The sequence below is a fragment of the Geotrypetes seraphini genome, chromosome 3 (assembly GCF_902459505.1).
Source record: "Geotrypetes seraphini chromosome 3, aGeoSer1.1, whole genome shotgun sequence".
NCBI classification, from domain to species: Eukaryota; Metazoa; Chordata; class Amphibia; order Gymnophiona; family Dermophiidae; genus Geotrypetes; species Geotrypetes seraphini.
Window position 1 is genome coordinate 60,132,571 of NC_047086.1, and position 15,261 is coordinate 60,147,831.

Sequence of the window (15,261 nt, forward strand, 5' to 3'; positions counted from 1 at the left end):
GGGGGGATGCTGGACAGGGATACAGGAAAGAGGTGCTGATGGACAGGGGAAGAGATTGGGGGAAGAAAAAGGAAGGGAGGCCTACTGCTGGACAGGGGGATAGGAAAGAGGTGCTGCTGGACAGGGGGGAGATAAGAAAAAGGGAGAAGGGTTGCTGCTGGATAAGGGGAGCAGTGAAGGGGTGTTGGTGGACACAGAGAAGGTAAAAGGAAGGGAGAATGGGTGGACAGCTGAGGAAAAAGAAAGACACAAATACAGAAAGCGGCTAAGGACAGAAAGAAATAAACACAGACACACACACACACACATATATTCTAGCACCCGTTAATGTAACGGGCTATAAGACTAGTGTTTAAAATATAATTCATACTAAGCATCGAACTGCCCTATTGTTGGCTTCTTACAGTGCGATTCAACTTAGTATTACAATTAAAATAGCCAATCAGCAAAAGATACGTCACAATGGAGTTCATGCCATCAACTTATATAAATATTTTCCACTCAATATGACTGTTTAAGCCCTTGGGTTGCAGTAATTATAATGTTTAGATCCACTTTTGTTATCTCTGTAAAAATGTCTTCTCCTGATCTCCTCCCCTGATGTTTTTCCCTACAAACTCAGTTATAAAACACCGTAAATTTTTAAAACTATGGGCCTTAGTAAAAGGACCCATTGATTACATAAACGGCATATTCACTATTGCAATCACTATAATGTTTCAGATAATATGTCTTATTATTAACAGGATTGGTGAAGCTCTTTAACTGTAAATTGATCTTACAATTCTTGCAAGTGCCACATTTATAATTACCTAATGTACTTATTTTGATGTTTTTGTTACCTTTTGGAAAGTAAGATGTACTTAAGATTTCTTTAAATTTTTTAGTCCTAGTCTATCCCCTTCTTTTACTAAGGTGTGCTATGCTTTTTAGCGTGTGATAAATATGAGCACGTGCTAATCACGCTTTAAACGCTAACATGTGCATTTTATCCTATGGACGCATTAGCAGTTAGTGCACATGTTGATTTAGCATGCGCTAAAACGCTTAGCGCACCTTAGTAAAAGAGGGCCTATGTTATTCTCAATTGAGTATTCTGAAAGAGAGGATTGGTTTAAACCACCTTCCATTGTTTACGTAGAATATTGCAAATAATAGAGTTTGCATGGTTATATTGCAAGACTGCTGTATGTTTCTTTTGTTGATCTTCTATTCTATTCTGCTTATGTAATAACCATTCACGGTCACTATATAGTGCTCTCTTATATGCTCTACTAGCTGATGACCCGGCGTTGCACGGGAATTTAATTATAGCAATAACACTGTAAATAGATTCAAATAAAGATACTTTATAGTGGTGAATGAAATTATTGTTTTACAGCTTAATAAAAAGTACAATATTCAAATTATAATGTGAAATATTTGACAAAATGAATACAATACAACTAACGCAAAACGTGATAATAAACAAAATTTTTAGTTTCACCTCCAGGAGCAAGAATATATAAATTGTTGGGTGAACCCACCCTTGAGCAAGCAACATAGAGTTGTGGGCCGAGAGACCCCCAGAACATATCACCCCAGGTAGTGAGGGATCAGCATACCAAGTTTCGTTCAAATCGGTCAAGCCGTTTTTGAATTACTGTGAGAATGGCAGCTTTTTACATTTTTTCCATTGACATGAATGGGTGAAATCTGATTTTCTGTTTGTAGCTCCGCCCACGTGTGCAGGTGGGCCGCGAGACCCCCAGAACATATCACCCCAGGTAGTTGGAATTACTGTGAGAATGGCAGCTTTTTACATTTTTTCCATTGACATGAATGGGTGAAATCTGATTTTCTGTTTGTAGCTCCGCCCAGGTGTGCAGGTGGGCCGCGAGACCCCCAGAACATATCACCCCAGGTAGTGAGGGATCTGCATACCAAGTTTCGTTAAAATCGGTCAAGCCGTTTTTGAATTACTGTGAGAATGGCAGCTTTTTACATTTTTTCCATTGACATGAATGGGTGAAATCTGATTTTCTGTTTGTAGCTCCGCCCACGTGTGCAGGTGGGCTGCGAGACCCCCAGAACATATCATCCCGGGTAGTGAGGGATCTGCATACCAAGTTTCGTTCAAATCGGGCAAGCCGGTTTTGCGGAGGCAGTTTTTACATTTTTTCCATTGACATGAATGGGTGAAATCTGATTTTATGTTTGTAGCTCCGCCCACATGTGCAGGTGGGCCGTGAGACCCCCAGAACATATCACCCCAGGTAGTGAGGGATCGGCATACCAAGTTTCGTTCAAATCGGGCAAGCCGTTTTTGCGTGATCGCGGCACATACATACATACACAAATACATACATCCGATTTTATATATATATAATTTTCAGCAAATTTTTCATTAACACTCTAGCTTGACAATTAAACTCTTTAACATCACTGCAAATCCTATGATAACTCAACAATTGAGAATAGGGTAGATTTTCAAACAAATGTTTAGGATGACAACTCTCTCTTCTCAAAATTGTATTTTTGTCAGTTTCCTTTTTGAAAACTGACATATGAAACTCTTTATTGGATTGACTTAAGGTAACATTGAAAAATGAAATAGTTTCATATGAATAAGAACATAAAAATTGCCACTGCTGGGTCAGAACAGTAGTCCATTGTGCCCAGCAGTCTGCTCCCATGGCGGCCCTTAGGTCAAAGACCAGTGCCCTAACTGAGACTAGCCCTACCTGCGTACGTTCCGGTTCAGCAGGAACTTGTCTAACTTTGTCTTGAATCCCTGGAGGGTGTTTTCCCCTATAAAAGCCTCCGGAAGAGCGTTCCAATTTTCCACCACTCTCTGGGTGAAGAACTTCCTTATGTTTGTATGGAATTTATCCCCTTTTAATTTTAGAGAGTGCCCTCTCATTCTCCCTACCTTGGAGAGGGTGAATAACCTGTCTTTATCTACTAAGTCTATTCCCTTCAGTATCTTGAATATTTCGATCATGTCCCCTCTCAGTCTCCTCTTTTCAAGGGAGAAGAGACCCAGTTTCTCTAATCTCTCGCTGTACGGCAACTCCTCCAGCCCCTTAACCATTTTAGTTGCTCTTCTCTGTACCCTTTCGAGTAGTGCTGTGTCCTTCTTCATGTACGGCGACCAGGGCTGGACGCAGTATTCCAGCTGAGGGCATACCATGGCCCGGTACAATGGCATGATAACCTTCTCCGATCTGTTCGTGACCCCTTTCTTAATCATTCCTAGCATTCTGGTTGCCCTTTTCGCTGCCGCCGCGCATTGCACAGATGGCTTCATCATCTTGTCGACCAGTACTCACAAGTCTCTTTCCTGGGGGGTCACTCCAAGTACCGCCCCGGACATCCTGTATTCGTGTATAAGATTTTTGTTACCGACATGCATCATCTTACACTTATCCACATTAAACCTCATTTGCCATGTTGCAGCCCATTTCTTGAGCATGTTTATGTCACGTTGCATATCTTTGCAATCTTCCTGCGTCTTCACTACTCTGAATAACTTGGTATCGTCTGCAAATTTAATCACCTCACTTGTCGTGTCAATTTCCAGATCGTTTATAAATATTTTGAAGAGCACGAGCCCAAGCATCGAACCCTGCAGCACTCTACTGGTGACGCTTTTCCAGTCTGAGTATTGTCCATTTACTCCCACTTTCTGTTTCCTATCCACCAGCCAGTTTTTAATCCACGTGAGTATTTCACCCTCGATTCCATGGCTCACAATTTTTCAAAGTAGTTGTTCATGCGGAACCTTGTGGAACGCCTTCTGAAAATCCAGATATACAATATCGACCTTTGTCTATCTGCCTGTTTACTCCCTCAAAGAACTGCAGCAAGTTCGTCAAGCAAGATCTTCCTTTGCTGAAACTGTGCTGGCTGGTCTTCATCAGATTGTGTTCATCAAGGTGCTCAATGATGTGGTCCTTTATCAGCGTTTCTACCATCTTTCCTGGTACTGAGGTCAGACTCACCGGTCTGTAGTTTCCTGGATCACCATTCGAACCTTTCTTGAAGATCAGCATAGCATTTGCTACTTTGTAGTCTTCCGGAATCCTTCCCAGTTTGATCAACAGACTGGCTATTAGTTGAAGCAGTTCAGCTATAGCCCCTTTCAGTTCCTTGATTACCCTCAGATGGATGCCACCCGGGTCCGGGGATTTATCATTTTTAATCCTATCAATCTGCCTGCATACCTCTTCTAGACTGATCGTCAACCCTGTCAGTTTCCCATCTTTATTTCCCATGTATAGCCTGTCGGATTCCGGTATGTTGTGTATATCCTCTTCGGTAAACACAGACACAAAAAATGTGTTCAGTTTGTCGGCGATGGCTTTGTCCTCCTTTAGCACTCCCTTTATTCCATGATCATCCAATGGCCCCACTGTGTAGACAAATTGAATGGATGAATTACAGGAATTTGACCAAATAACAAATTGGTCCAATTCATCAACATTTCCAGGAGTATATTTTCTCACAAAATGGTGATTGAAAAACCCATTCTTTTTCAAAGTTGTTCATAAATAAACCAGCATCTGAAGAAACAAAAGCGGACCCCATTGTTACCTCTCTAATTTGTAGAAAAATTTTTTTCTCAAAAAGGAAAAATTAAAATTAAAGAACATAAGAATAGCCTTACTGGATCAGACCAATGGTCCATCAAGCCCACTAGCCCATTCTCATGGTGACCAATCCAGGTCACTAGTACCTGGCCAAAACCCATGGTGTAGAAATATTCGATGCTACTGATACAGGGCAAGAAGTGGCTTCCCCCATGTCTTTCTCAATAACAGACTATGGACTTTTTCTCCAGGAACTTCTCTAAACCTTTCTTAAAACCAGCTACACTCTCCGCTCTTACCACATCCTCTGGCAACGCATTCCAGAGCTTAACTATTCTCTGAGTGAAACAAATGAACCTCCTATTGGTTTTAAAAGTATTTCTGTGTAACTTCATCGAGTGTCCCCTAGTCTTTGTAATTTTTGACAGAGCGAAAAATTGATCCACTTGTACCCGTTCTACTCCACTCAGGATTTTATAGACTTCAGTCATATCTCCCCTCAGCAGTCTCTTTTCCAAGCTGAAGAGCCCTAATTGTTTTAGTCTTTCCTCATACGAGAGGAATTCCATCCCCTTTACCATCTTGGTTGCTCTTCCTTAAACCTTTTCTAGCGCCATTATATCTTTCTTGAGATAAGGAGACCAGACTTGAACGCAATACTCCAAATGAGGTTGCACCATGGAGTGATATAGGGGCATTATGACATTCTTAGTCTTGTCAACCATCCCTTTCATAGCTATCCTTGCAAGATGAATAATAAAATTGATAGGTACTTCATGAGGTCTAGGTTTTTTCTCTAAAGTTGATTTTAACTCTTCAAGTGTCTCTTCTTGTGGAATCAAGGTATATAGTGCATTAATGTCCAAAGTAACCATAAGAAATAGTTATATATCAAATTTAATCTTCCTTAACATTTTCAAAAAAACTAGTTGCATCCTTTATATAAGTCTTATAAGATTCATCAAAGGTCTCAAAAAACTGTCAACATAAATAGATAGAGGCTCCAATAGAGATCCACATGAAGAAACAATCGCTCTCCCAGGTGGGATAACAAGGCTTTTATTTATTTTAGGTAACACATAAAAAACTGGAACAGTAAGATTAGATATATTTAAAAAAAATAAAATTCTTGGTTTTTTAGGGAAAACCTTCAGATGTACCCTTTTTAGTTCATCTATTAATTTGTGATTTTAATCTGTGTATGGGATTCAAAGATAATTTCTTATATGTAGTAATATCATTTAATTGGTGATGGACTTCTTCTAGATACGTTTTAGTATCCAAAATAACAACTGTCATCATTTCTTAATTTCTCCAAAGTTGTTTTTACATTACATTACATTACATTAGTGACTTATATTCCGCCTTTAACTTGCAGTTCTAAGCGGATTAAAGTATAAGACAGCTGGACATTTCCAGGAAGTTACAATTTAGGGGATGCTTACAATTTAGGGGATGCTTACAGTTCTAAGCGGGATATAGTATAAGATAGCTGGGATTTTCTAGGAAGTTACAATTGGGGGATGCTTACATAAAACATGCAAGGAATTACAATTTAGGGGACGTTTACATAGTAGATGCAGGGGATTACTGTATAGGGAAGGCTTAATAGAGGAGGCAGAGGGGAGAAGGTGGGGAAGGGAGGAGAACTGAGGTATACTAGTAGGGAAGAGGAGTTTAGGGTTGGTTACTTGTTAGGGTCGGTTGGGAGGTTGTATAGTTTTTTTGAATAGTAGGGTTTTGATTTCTTTTCGGAATGATTTAAAGTCACTTGTAGTTGATAACAAGTTTTTTCTTCTTTAGTCAATTTATTGATATTATTTGATATTTAGGTTGTCCACTTCTTTGAAAACTAAGGGGGAAATTCTATATAGGACACCGGTTTCTGCAGCCGCCTAAGAAGTAGCTAAGAATCACACACTGGCATCCAATACGGAATTTTGTCTGCCCTAAGCGACAGACACCCAACCCCGCCTAACTGGTCCAATTCTCTAACCAGTGCCCATGTCGCAGGCGCTGGTTAGAGAATCGTGCTTAATCCCTTCTAATCTTCTGATTGCAGCAAGGGAATCCCCCCCCCCCCCCGCTGTGATCAGCTGAGTGGCTGTGGCAGGGAACCCCCCCCAAATCTGCCCCTTGAACTTGGCCAGCAGGATAGATGCCCAGTAAGTTGCACTCGTGTGTAATTACAAGTTCCTGTAAACTGTGTTTAACATATGTAAGTAGTGCAATGATGAGGCCATAATAAATCCATTCTTCTTCTTAGACAATTTGTTGTGTGTTGATATTGTGGTGTGTGGGATTAAAGGAGAACGTCAAGGTGCCCAGTTTGTGATTATTTACTTGTCACATGGACACATTTGAAGTCTTTTTTTCTGTAATTGCAATTTATGTTTCTATAAAGAGGACTGTTCAATATACACAGTAGAGGACTTGAATTGACGTTTGAGTCAGCCATTGATTATTGCAAAAAAATTAGTGAGTGTCTATTAATACAGAAAATAAGATCTTTGGCAATTTTACTGTTGTAGTAAAAATAGCCTTGATGTAGAGGAAAAACCTATATAAGGATGTACTAAGGCCACTTTTTACTAAAGTTTAAGGGCCTACACTTTTAAGCCACTGCTGTCATTTCAATATACTGTACTGAAATCAGCCATAACCTCCATTATTTGGATGACATCTTGTTGGTGAGCTAGGGTGCAGACATTGCTTTCAATGGAAGTATAACCCGGATGTCTCAATCCATCCTCCTTTTTCTGCAGCCATATGAAGAACCCAAACAGATTGTTTTTGATCTTCACCACTGATAACAGTCAACTGTATCCAAACAGGTCATGGTAAATGCAGATACCTTATGAATAAATGGGGAAATGATTAATACTCAGGAACATTCCCTTTTACAAAGCCGTACCGTGGCCCGAAGCCCTTCGGGGCAGTACTGGAACAGCGGCTGCTAGTGTGGCTTTGTAAAAAAGGAGGGGTGGGGGGGTTAATTAAGTGATAGATTAATATGCAAAAAGGAGATTGAGAATTATTCAGTTACCCTGAGACCACTAACAGGCTTTTACATTTCACTGCTGAGCTGATAATATAGAAGACAAAATGTATTGCAATTTATTATTATAGATAAGTAAAACACCTTAGATCAGGGATCTCAAAGTCCCTCCTTGAGGACCGCAATCCAGTCGGGTTTTCAAGATTTCCCCAATGAATATGCATTGAAAGCAGTGCATGCAAATAGATCTCATGCATATTCATTGGGGAAATCCTGAAAACCCGACTGGATTGCGGCCCTCAAGGAGGGACTTTGAGACCCCTGCCTTAGATGCTTCAAAATTGCTTTTAAAAAACATCACTGATTTTTTTTTTTGCTGAGATGTTCTGCAATAAAACAGAAAAAAAAAAATGACTTTTACTTATCCGTGTGCAAAGAACAATTCTATGAACTATGAACCAGTTTAATGCAGGCCACAGCATACCTCGAACCCAAACTTGTCTTTTACTTTGCTCAAACAAAAAGTATTCCACTATAAATAAAACTATTACAAAATTTTAATAGTGAGATTTCAAATTTTCAAGGCATAAATTATCAGCCGTGGTGGTAAGGATGCTTAAAAGGTACTGAAACCAGAACTGAAAATTGTGTGAAAGGTAATAAATAAAACATTTTCATAAATTAAAGTAAGTCAGAAGAATGTTTCTTTTACTTAGGCCCTCTTTTACAAAGGTGTACTAAGCATTTTAGTGCCCACTAAAGAAAGGGCTGAACACTAACACGCACATGATATCCTATGGATGCATTAGTGGTTAGCGCACGTGCTGATTTAGCGTGCACTAAATCTGTGTTAAAACGCTTAGCGCGCCTTTGTAAAAGAGGGCCTGTGTCACAGTAGAGGTCTCTACCGTGGCTCAGGGCGCCAAATGCTCTAATGCTCATAGGAATTCTATAGTTCAAATATTTTATTGATTTTAATATACAATGTACATTAAGTACAGAAAGAGAAATGTACATTAAGTACAGAAAGAGAAATGCGAAGGAGCAGCATCAGAGCATTTAGCGTTCCAGGCCATTATAGAAACCTCTATCACAGCTTAGTAAAATAGGGCCTTAATTCTAGAATAGTAGTGGAATTCAAAGATTAAACAAACATTTCTGGTTACTCACATTCTCAGTGCCTATTTTATACCCACTCTTAATATTTCATCTTCTTATATCTTTTTGCTTCTACTGTAGACCCAAACAATCTTTTTTTTCTTTCTTTGAAATTCCAATTCACCTGACCACAACCAACCTAAGGGTCCTTTTACTAAAGCCGCAGCGAAAGCAGCCTTAGCGCACTGTGTGCCTTTCCCACACACTAAGGGCTCCTTTTACAAAGGTGCGCTAAGCGTTTTAGCGCATGCTAACCACACGCTAATCTCTAATGCGTGCATGTTACTCTATGGACGTGTTAGCGCTCAGCATGTGCATAGATTTAGCGCACGCTAAAAATGCTTAGCGCACCTTTGTAAAAGAGGGGGTAAGGTCATTTGCGCCACAGCAGGGAAATGGCTACTATTTCCATTTCCCCAATTAGTGGCCATGAGTTAATCTTGCCATTGGCAAGAAAAGAAAAGATTCATTAACCGACTCTTATCATACCAAGCTGCTTCCAGGGATTCTGAACTGGGCCAAATGGTTAGAATATCAATATCATATATGCATTTTAGAAAGCTATTAAAAAACCATCTGTTCTCAAAATTCTTGTAATCCCTTCAAAGCAGCACACTGATGTGAAACTACAGTCAAACTTCGGTTTACGAGTGCACCAGTTTGCAAGTGTTTTGCAAGATGAGTAAAACATTCGCAAAATCGGCACCTCAGAAACCGAATTTGACTCGATTTACGAGCGCCACCCCCCACGATTTGGCATCCCCCCCCAGCAATCCGGCATTCCCCCCGCTCGCGTCGTTCACCCCCCCCCCCGCTGATCCTACATCCCCCCCCCAAGCACCAAAACAACATCCCTTACCCCGATTGGGCACAGGCACCAGCACCAACGCACAGGACATGCTCAAGGCCTTCTGGTCTCGCTGTCAGAATCTCAGAGAGAGCGAGACCAGAAAGCTTGAGCATGCGCAAATGCTCAAGGCCCAGTACAGCCCAGTACAGGCAAAAGGGAGGATCTCTGACGCACCGCCCAGCCCAGCACAGAAGAGGGAGGATCTTCGGGCACCGGCACTGGCATGTCCTATGCATTGATGCTGGTGCCGGTGCCCAATCAGGGTAAGGGATGCCGTTTCGGTGCTCGGGGGAATGTAGGATCATGGGGGAGGGGGGCGACATGAGCGGGAGGGGAGGATGCCGGTTCGCGGGGGGATGGTATGGAGCAATATCGATGGCTTCAAGGGGGGGAATGGACCAGCGCCGGTAGCCTCGGGGGGGGGGGGGGGGGGGGAGGAGGTGGAACGAATCAAAGCGAGTTTCTCTTACTTCCTATGGGGAAACTCGCTTTGATATACGAGCAATTTGGTTTACGAGCTTACTTCTGGAATGAATTATGCTCGTAAACTAAGGTTCCACTGTATTGTTAACTCATTGATGCCAATATTCTTTCTATTGTAGCTCACTGACAATAGTCAGCCCATCTCTTTTGTAAACCGCATAGAACTGAAAGGCTTTTGCGGTATATAAATAACAATTTATATTATGTTAATAAACAAAGTTACTGCAGGAGCTCTTACCAACATCTGTCTCATGTATTTATTTAAAAAATTTATATACCATTTAAAACTAAGCGGTTTACATAATTTGCATACATAATATAAAAAGAAACACATGATAAAACAAATACATGATAAAATAGACATGTGATAAAATAAACATGCAAACAATCCTCAGAAAGATATCATTATTTTGGATACGACAGATCGTGGATAGTTCATCAGTTTTACTAGAGATAGCTAGAAAAAGACATCTGCAAATAACTGCAGCTTAAATAGTTTTCTAAACCTGCCCTTTTAACGGCAATTTCGTATCTAACCCACCAAGGAGTTCCATAACTTAACCCCCTTCCCCGCCCTCTTCCCTACCCCCTGCTGCGTACGCTCTTCCCTCTTTCCCTGTACCTTTTTAAGTTCTACATCAGTGTTGGCTTGCCCTTTGATGTCACTTCCTAGGTGCAGGTCCTGGAAGTGGCATCAGAGATGCAGTCAGCAACCTCGCACTGGGGAAGTAAAAAAAGGTATGGGGAAGGCAAAGAGCATGTGCATGGCAAGGAGAGGAGTGGGGAGTGGGGAAGGAGGGGTGCCGTGCCCCTGTGGCGTACCAAGGGGGGTTGGGGGGGGCGGACCACCCCAGGTGCCAGCTATGAGGGGGGTGTTCACGGACTTAGAGTCACGGCCTGGCCTCAAGGCTCTGGGTATCCCCCATGGCCCAAAATGTTCCCAGTCTTCTCGTCCGGCCCGATGTCCCCTTACCTTCTGTTAAGCTGAAAATACTGCCGGCCTCAGCAGTGATTCAGCTATGTCGCTCGCTGATCCCCTTCTTGCTTTCCATGTCTTCCAATGACGCAACTTCCTGTTTCCACCCGGGTGGATCACAGAAGATGCACACGGAAAGCAAGAAGGGGAGTCACAGGCAACATAGCAGAATCACTGCAGAGGCCAGCAGTTTTTTCATCTTGACAGTAGGTAAAGCATCGGACCGGCAAGGGTTATTACTAAAAAAATTTTTTTACATGGGGGAGGGGGGTGTTAAACAATGATGGGCCCTGGGTGTCACATACCCCAGGTACGTCACTGCCGTGCTCTTAGGAAGACCGCGCCTAGGGCGGACTGCCCCTCCCCCCCCCCGCACTACGTCAATGCATGCCTACATAACATTGCCACTGCTGAGTGGGTAAAAGAACATACATACATTTACCTATGGAATGAAAGGTGTAGAGCAAGTTTAGGGGCAAAAAATATGCATAGGGTTATCACCTGTGCCCAGTAGCCCATCTGCACAGTGGCCAATCCAGGTCACTAGTGCCTGGCAAAATCCCTAACATTCCACGCTACTGATCCAAGGCAAGCAGTGGCTTCCCCCTTGTCTGTCTCAATAACAGACTATGGATTTTTCCTCCAGGAGATTGTCCAAACCTTTCTTAAAACCAGATACGTTATCTACTTTTACCACAACCTTTGGCAACGCACCAAGATTTTTAGGCATCAAATATAGGATCAGGTCATAATGTGTAAAATGTCTCCTCTGTTGTTAGTGCATGAACATGGATTGAGCCCATCCCAAGTCACCCCAAATTAGAGAAGTGTAACAGCATTAGCAGGGTTTGGGTTGGGCCTGTGCCCACCTAGCCAGACACAATCACAAGCAGTAAAGGAAAATTCTTTATTAACGCAAAAGAAACAGTCTTGCATCCTGTTACTTCACAGGTCCAGGCATACAAGGAACAGTCTTTTTGTTCAAAAGTACTGAGGCTGATAGGACCCAAGATCATGGCTTGTGACTGCCACACCCCAAACACAGTCCTTCAGTCAGATAAAACAGTCTGACCCCAGCCAGACCTCAGAACAAAATTAGTAGGTGTTCAGCAAAAGAAAGATTGGCTTACCTCCGACAATCAGAGTGTCTAATGGTTATAGTCAAAGCACATATGAGAAGCACCTCTTCCTTCTTCTCCCTTGTGCCTCTTTACTCTGGTTCTGACCTTGCTTCTTATACTTCCTGGCAACTAGTTCCCTGACTTCTCCTTCCCATGTCACATCCCCCTAGGTAGGAGCCTCTATGTAAAGGTGGTTTTAACATTTTGAAGGAGTAACCATCAGGGGGAGTGGTAGCATTCTATACTCGTAGGCTCCTCACAGGAAGCATTGTATCACCTAGTGGTGTATTTCAATGAACCTCTAGGGGTCAGGTGCCATCATTTTCAAGATGGCAGTGGTGAGGAATACTGCTGAATGACTCACCAAATAAGATAAATGCAATTGGTATGGGGGAGTCTAGGTGCTTTAGAAGCCCTCTGCCTGCTCTGGGCTTACTTGGGACACAAATATAGGGCTACCATATAGCGCCACAAAAAGGAGGATGGATTTAGACATCCGGGTTTTAGTTATATTGCTTTCAATGGAAGTAAAACCCAGATGTCTCAATCCGTTGTCCTTTTTCTGGAGCCATATAGTAACCCTACCACAAATCCTCTGTAAATAATGCAGCTTTTGAATAATAAAGAGAGATAAATTTTATTTTGTCTAAAAAGATGCCTCGTCTTAGTCTATCTTGGATAAAATCTGGTCTGAGGCAAACACTTTGGATCCCTGTACTTTTTGTACACTGGCATAGCTAACAGAAAGAATTATGTGCTATACTGTAAAACTTTCCTGAAGGAGAAGGCTATGCTAGTTTGGTATTGCTCTTCAAAATTCTTTATAGTTGTTAGTAAATTTTATGTGTGAGGTTGGGTCACCAGCCATTTCAACACAGGTCACTAAATTCAGTAATGGTGACTGCCCTAATGTGAAAAGTAAGCCTGATAAGACAGAATTGGCAATACAAAATAGAAAATTTATTGACAAATTATATAGAAGTGACAAGGTTCAATTTGAAACCTTCCTTCGGTTATACTGCTACCTATAAATCAAGTAACACAGTGCAAGGACTGTGATTAAAAATTCATTGGGATTGTTTTAGAGTTCTGATTACATATAGGTAAAATACCTTTGTTTAAAATTGTACTGGAAATTATCAATATGCTTGGGTTTTAAGAGCTATCATGTAAGGTCATTTAGTATTTTCTACCCATTCAGAGGCCTATGCAATAAATTGTAATATTTATAATAAGGTCTTCTTCTGCTTGCTAGCAATAAACTGTTGCGCAAAACCAATTCACTGCACATATTAAAGATTCCTAAGAAGATGTTGATGTGTCCACAGTGAAAATGAAAGAATATTATATTAATGCTTGTTTACAAAGATTAGAGTAAATAATGTGGCATATATGTTTTCTATGTCACTGGTCCTCAAACCTGTCCTGGGGGATCACCAACCAGCCAGGTTTTTGGAAATCTCTAAAGAATATGCATTAGACAGATTTGCATATGTAATACTGCCGTCCCACTCCGCCTGCACCTCCACATGGTACAGGGGCTCCAGCTAGCTCCTTGGGTCATGGGGAGAGGGGGAGGTCACAAAAAAAATGAAAATTCAAAGAAAACATAGGTTGTTACATTCACTTACAGACTCATGGGTCACACTCAAGCTTGGGCGTAGGCCGGGACTGGAACAATCTGGTAGACTGGAGACTGGGCAACTCCAGAATTTACTCGCCTCACGCAAACTCCTCATTCTCCTTTCTGATGAAACAATAGCTCAGTCTGAGGTGTAAGTGAACCAAACTGGAACTTGTTGAAGTTAATCACAGAACAGCCTCCAAACAATTTACAAAGCACTCAGCATGAAAGGCAAACACTTTGGTTCCATCAACAGATTTCCCCTGGTCACTTCCAGTTTACCCTGGGTTTAACTATTTACAATTTCTTGTCTGTTCCCTCCCAAATCTCTCTGGGAGTCTCCCTCAGTCTCGGGCTTTGACAGAAGAGAGGAACAACCATGAAACTTATTTATACTCCCACCTTCTCTTTTATAACCTCCCCCTCCCTCCTGGGAAAAGGGATCCTCTGCTCCTCCCACAATGTTTCTCTAGCCATAGTCAAGATTCAGTAACCCCCCTGAAAATCCACTAAAAAAAAAAATAGTGGAATTAGAAAAGGTACAGAGAAGGGTGACAAAAATGCTAAAAGGTTTGGGTCAACCTCCCTATGAGGAGGGGCTAAAGCAACTAGAGCTCTTCGGTTTGGAGAAAAGACAGCTCAGGGGGGATATGATAGAGGTCTATAAAATACTGAGTGGTGCTTGTTTACTCTTCCCAAAAATACTAGGACTAGAGGGCATGCGATGAAGCTACTAAGTAGATTTAAAACAAACCAGAGAAAATCTTTTTTTTCACACAACATGCAATTAAACACTGGAAATCATTGATGAAGAATGTGGTGAAATGAATTACCTTAGTGGGGTTTACAAAAGGCTTAGATAATTTCCTAAAAGAGAAGTCCATCAGCCATTATTGAGATGGCTTGGGGAAATCCACTTCTTATTTCTAGGATAAGCTGCATAAAATCTGTTTTACTACTTGGGATCTAGCTAGATACTTGGGACCTGAGTTGGCCATTGTTGGAAACAGGATCCTAGGCTAGAATGGATCTTTGGTCTATCCTGTTATTGCAATTCTTATGTTCTTATGCTCTTATGTACTGCTTTTACAATGGAGGCATTTTTCAAGGGGGTCAACCATATAATGGCATGACAGGCAGGTATATCTCTCTCATGCATATTCATTAGAAATATACTGAAAATGCAGCTGGGTAGTGGTCCTCCAGGATGTACTATGCTATTTCCTGAGTGTTCACCAATAACACACTATTCAGTAACTGCATCAGATCATGTGATAACTTGTTAGTGTGCATGCATTGAGAAGGTTCAGTTTACTGCAAATTGAGAGCTTGAAAACTGAAGTCATGCAGAAATGATAATTACACCTATACATATAGGCCCTTGAGGATGAAAACACATGACCACACTTTGCTTTGCAAACAAAAATACAGCAGCACATTAAGGATATGCATTCATTAGCATGCATTAGATTTGTTTGCA